The sequence below is a fragment of the Coregonus clupeaformis genome, chromosome 10 (genome assembly GCF_020615455.1).
Source record: "Coregonus clupeaformis isolate EN_2021a chromosome 10, ASM2061545v1, whole genome shotgun sequence".
Taxonomy (NCBI): Eukaryota; Metazoa; Chordata; class Actinopteri; order Salmoniformes; family Salmonidae; genus Coregonus; species Coregonus clupeaformis.
In genome coordinates this window covers 49,268,442-49,274,500 of record NC_059201.1, presented here as the reverse complement: position 1 = coordinate 49,274,500, position 6,059 = coordinate 49,268,442, and the positions used below count along the sequence as shown (strand labels likewise).

The window sequence follows — 6,059 nt, the reverse complement described above, 5'->3', positions numbered from 1 at the left end:
TCATTTTCCCCATATGCTTTGTCCAACGAACCATGGTGGAGTTAGTGCCTACAAAAAGACTCCATTACTATTGCTCGGGTTCATGGCATGGGTTGCTTCATTAATGCAGTGTGTGTCCCGGTTGGATCCACTTTTACTTTCAACACTTGTCAATTTAACTTTCTCTGCTGGCTGCTGCAGCAGATTTACTTTAAATGACAGACACTAAAGCTCACTCAAATTGTACCCCAGCCGTTTGAAGCAAATGGGGGGATTACATTTGCGGGTCATCCACGGTATGGCTGGGCTATGCTGCGTGCGCCTCTCTTCAATATGTCATGTGGTCATTCCACTTGGACCATGTCAACTGGAATTTATCATTTTTCATTCATGGAATGAATATGTTTTTTTTGGACTGATAATAATAATTGATATAATTTATCAACATGAACCTTCAGTTTCCAGATTTCCAAGTTAATCAAGGCAATGAAATCAGAGGACTCTTGTCACCATGTCAGTATTGTCTCAGTCAGTCAGTCATGTTATTTGCATGTACCATTAGCCTCCCAAATTGAGGAGGTTGAATTTTATTTTGAGGTTGTTCATTAAAATCAATTAAAAGTAGGCTAGACCTAATTAGTGGACCTAGTATATATATTAATGATGGCTCTTTTGTGTTGGTGACTTTTTCCGTGCTGTGTAAATGAAGAGAGGCTTGTGCACGATCAGGAGGGACACAGAGCCAGAAGGAAGGGAGCTCTGATTCTGATGTGCTTATTTCACTGTTAGCTCACGCGGTGACTATAATCAGCGCTGTGCAGCGGACGAGGGTGCTCTGTTCTCCCTCGCGCACACTCTCCTGTCTCATGCTTTCCACGATCAACATGGAAGGGCTTAATTAATGCCCCTGCCCTCAAGCTAATGAATTTTAAATCGCCGTTTGAGACTGGACTTAAGTTAAAGCACTGGACTTTCCCTACAGAGTGGATAACGCTGAGGTATCTGCCGAATAATAAGTCTTCAGAAAAGGTAAGTTTTTTTTGGGCTGGAATAGGGTTTGAAGTTAGCATGTTAGCTTAGCGACACTGGGTTTAGAATGGTTTTGTAATGTCTGCTTTTTCATCATTTCCTTACCAGAACAATATAGCTCAGGTGACAGTGTCCATTTCATTTTTCAAACCGTGTTGCTAAGTGTGTCCTTCATATTGCCTGCTATTTTGTTGAGCATATCTCAGAATAGCTTTGCGTAGATTATTTCCCATTTATCATGACAGTAGCCTAGTGAACGAGATAGATGCTTGTCATTTGGACTGAAGTTCGGTGGCTGCATTGTAGCCTATCCCTTCTCAGAATTCGTCGCGGGGGATCAAACGCCCGGCAAAAAGCCATAGACCGTGTGTCCCTAGACCGGAGCCGATCAGTGGGCTTTGTAACCCATTGTAACCTAGTAAAACGCTGGCTGTTTCTCCTGAGGATCGCGAGGACAATCTGACCGCCATACATTGCTCCATTTTCACAATGAGCGCCTACAGCCGGACTGTCATTTTACACCGTTTTTTAGGGATTTGACGAAGTACCTCAGTGTGTTCAAGGAGAAATACGACCACGTTTGGTGAAGGGTAGGCCTATTGTTCAAGTGTCACGAATCGCTCGTGGGAATGTCAGTCGCTATTTACATCACGTTATAGTGCGCCGTGTGTCCATTTACATCCATGTGAGAATCATCTCACAAGCGCTGTCGTTTGGATGTATTCTGCATAGGCTACTGTTCCATATGGACAGCCAAGGAAAACAGAAGCCTATGATGACAACACTAGGCTAATGGTTGGTGCTTTCAGGATTAATGTGTTCATATTCAGTGCTAAAAATGATTATAACGCTCTATCCTTATTATCCACGGAATTTGAGATATTTTATAAGCTCTTGGGAATATTCAGGCAATGTGACCTTTTTCAGCTTCTTCTTGTTTTCTCTGCGGGGCCTAGCACTCGCAGTTCAAGGACTTATAAAATTTGACCAAGTTATGTATTAGGGACATCTTTGAATTCACGCAGTTTATCCTTGTGTTTTTGACTCCGGAAGCATGTCAAATGCGGTGATATTTTAATACGTATGGCAGCATTTTTCAGTGAATAATTTCATCTTGTTTACAAATATGGTTGTGTCCCCTCTTTGTTGTGATGGCATGGTCGGGTCCATCACCCAGTCACATATCATAGTATTGTGCCTTTAATTATAGAGCCTTGCTTACATTATTTTGATAGACTAATGTTTTAACTTTGTATCCTCATAATGCAACAATAATGTTTTATAGATGCATTATATTTGTATTAGCTTTGCCTGTGCGTTTCAGTTTTAACCACTCTTTTTCACTCAACTCTTTACTGGGTCCAAAAATCTTTCTCCTCATTTTCCAATCATGAGACTCAGCAGATATTCAACCTATAGGCTACTATGCCCTGTTTGCCGACACTGTGATTTTAATGATTACCCACACTTACCTTGTGTAATTAAATTATAAAGAATGTAGATTGGATTATTGGTCTTGTTGGACATAATTATGCAGTTGTTACTATGTTATTACAATGTTACTTGTACTACTATGCGTTTAATGTGTTATTATAGTGTTACTACACTCGTGTGACTGTATAGGTGGGCTGAAGGAGTGAGATCATCTCATGACCCCCTTCATGATGGTGACAGTGACAACATTCCATAACTGACACTGACACTGACACATGTATGTCCTCCAACACTGGAAGACAGAGGACACTGACTGACTCCTGTATCAAGAGACATTAGATTAAGAAGACTAACAAAAAGCATACTGCTATGCAATGCATCATTAGTGACTAACCTATGTCGCATAAAACAGTACCAATAATTTTGATGAGAGTGTACAGTCATTACTATATCAACAACATTACGTTTTTGTCATAAAAAATTAAAAAAATCTCCTCACCACAAGCTAGCAAGCATATTTTCATTTCATCTGTAGAATCCTTGGTTCGGTCCGCACTGTGAACCCGCATGAATACATACCTGTGCTGGCACAGGATGCACTGGGCTGTGCACGTGCACTGGCAATACAGTTCGTAGAACTGGCGTAGGATATGCGGGACCAAGGAGGCGTACTGGAGATCAGGAGCGTTGAGCCGGCACACCCCGTCCTGGCTGGATGCCCATCTTCGCACGGCACGTGCGTGGTGCAAGCACAGGACGTACAGGACTGTGCCGGCGTACTGGCGACACAGTACGTAGCTCCGCATAACACGGAGCTTGCCCAGTCATACGCCTCTTCGCGTGAGTACGGGGAGTTGGCTCTGCTCTAACCCTAGGCTCCGCCAACCACCCCGTGTGTGCCCCCCCCCCAATTTTTTTTCTTGGGGCTGCTTCTCGGGCTTCCTCCTCGACCGGCCTCCTCCGTGTTGCCATTGCTCCTCTCCTGCCTGGGCATCTACCTTAGCCCATGGTCTTCTCCCCGCAAATATCTCTTCCCATGACCACAATTTGCCCACCTGTGACATGGCTATTCGCTCCGCCTGGGCATGCTGCTTGGTCCTCGTTTGGTGGGATCTTGGTGGGATCTTCTGTCACGTTCATTGAAGGACGGGACGGACCAAGGCGCAGCGTGATATACAGTGGGGAAAAAAAGTATTTAGTCAGCCACCAATTGTGCAAGTTCTCCCACTTAAAAAGATGAGAGAGGCCTGTAATTTTCATCATAGGTACACGTCAACTATAACAGACAAATTGAGAGAAAAAAATCCAGAAAATCACATTGTAGGATTTTTTATGAATTTATTTGCAAATTATGGTGGAAAATAAGTATTTGGTCACCTAAAAACAAGCAAGATTTCTGGCTCTCACAGACCTGTAACTTCTTCTTTAAGAGGCTCCTCTGTCCTCCTGTTACCTGTATTAATGGCACCTGTTTGAACTTGTTATCAGTATAAAAGACACATGTCCACAACCTCAAACAGTCACACTCCAAACTCCACTATGGCCAAGACCAAAGAGCTGTCAAAGAACACCAGAAACAAAATTGTAGACCTGCACCAGGCTGGGAAGACTGAATCTGCAATAGGTAAGCAGCTTGGTTTGAAGAAATCAACTGTGGGAGCAATTATTAGGAAATGGAAGACATACAAGACCACTGATAATCTCCCTCGATATGGGGCTCCACGCAAGATCTCACCCCGTGGGGTCAAAATGATCACAAGAACGGTGAGCAAAATCCCAGAACCACACGGGGGGACCTAGTGAATGACCTGCAGAGAGCTGGGACCAAAGTAACAAAGCCTACCATCAGTAACACACTACGCCGCCAGGGACTCAAATCCTGCAGTGCCAGACGTGTCCCCCTGCTTAAGCCAGTACATGTCCAGGCCCGTCTGAAGTTTGCTAGAGTGCATTTGGATGATCCAGAAGAGGATTGGGAGAATGTCATATGGTCAGATGAAACCAAAATAGAACTTTTTGGTAAAAACTCAACTCGGTCGTGTTTGGAGGACAAAGAATGCTGAGTTGCATCCAAAGAACACCATATCTACTGTGAAGCATGGGGGGTGGAAACATCATGCTTTGGGGCTATTTTTTCTGCAAAGGGACCAGGATGACTGATCCGTGTAAAGGGGGAGAATGAATGGGGCCATGTATCGTGAGATTTTGAGTGAAAACCTCCTTCCATCAGCAAGGGCATTGAAGATGAAACGTGGCTGGGTCTTTCAGCATGACAATGATCCCAAACACACCGCCCGGGCAACGAAGGAGTGGCTTCGTAAGAAGCATTTCAAGGTCCTGGAGTGGCCTAGCCAGTCTCCAGATCTCAACCCCATAGAAAATCTTTGGAGGGAGTTGAAAGTCCGTGTTGCCCAGCGACAGCCCCAAAACATCACTGCTCTAGAGGAGATCTGCATGGAGGAATGGGCCAAAATACCAGCAACAGTGTGTGAAAACCTTGTGAAGACTTACAGAAAATGTTTGACCTGTGTCATTGACAACAAAGGGTATATAACAAAGTATTGAGAAACTTTTGTTATTGACCAAATACTTATTTTCCACCATAATTTGCAAATAAATTCATTAAAAATCCTACAATTTGATTTTCTGGATTTTTTCTCTCATTTTGTCTGTCATAGTTGACGTGTACCTATGATGAAAATTACAGGCCTCTCTCATCTTTTTAAGTGGGAGAACTTGCACAATTGGTGGCTGACTAAATACTTTTTCCCCCCACTGTACGTACATGTTTATTTATACTGAATAAACACACGCCAAAACAATAAACCAACGACACGTGAAGTCCAAGGTAGCACACACAACATACCTTACACGGAACAAGATCCCACCACCCACTAGTGCCAATAGGCTGCCTAAGTATGATCCCCAATCAGAGACAACGAGCTACAGCTGCCTCTGATTGGGAACCACACCGGCCAACATAGATCTACACATAATAGATTGAAACATAGAAAACACACAACAAAGAATATACACACCCTGACTCAACATTTAAGCGTCCCCTGAGTCAGGGCGTGACAACTTTGTAGAGACATCTTTTGCAGCAATTACAGCTGCAAGTCTCTTGGGGTATGTCTCTATAAGCTTGGCACATCTAGCCACTGGGATTTCTGCCCATTCTTCAAAGCAAAACTGCTCCAGCTCCTTCAAGTTGGATGGGTTCTACTGGTCTACAGCAATCTTTAAGTCATACCACAGATTCTCAATTGGATTGAGGTCTGGGCTTTGACTAGGCCATTCCAAGACATTTAAATGTTTCCCCTTAAACATTTACATTTTTGTCATTTAGCAGACGCTCTTATCCAGAGCGACTTACAGTTAGTGAGTGCATACATTTTTATTTTTCATACTGGCCCCCAGTGGGAATCGAACCCACAACCCTGGCGTTGCAAACGCCATAATCTACCAACTGAGCTACATCCCTTGAGTGTTGAGTGTTGCTTTAGCAGTATGCTTAGGGTCATTGTCCTGCTGGAAGGTGAACCTCCGTCCCAGTCTCAAATCTCTGGAAGACTGAAACAGGTTTCCCTCAAGAATTTCCCTGTATTTAGCGCCAT

At 43.6% G+C, this 6,059-nt stretch overlaps 1 protein-coding gene across 6 annotated transcripts in view; it reads left to right on the top strand.

Annotated features, from left to right (window-relative positions):
• Window positions 1-803: 803 nt before the first annotated feature.
• The window catches only part of LOC121575421 (voltage-dependent L-type calcium channel subunit alpha-1D), a 133,253-nt gene continuing 127,997 nt past the window's right edge, over window positions 804-6,059 (top strand). For all 6 annotated transcript variants that reach the window (XM_041888535.2, XM_041888533.2, XM_041888534.2 and 3 more), the window contains exon 1: window positions 804-1,008. The gene's annotated coding sequence lies outside the window, so the exon portion shown is untranslated. The remainder of the gene's footprint in view (window positions 1,009-6,059) is intronic.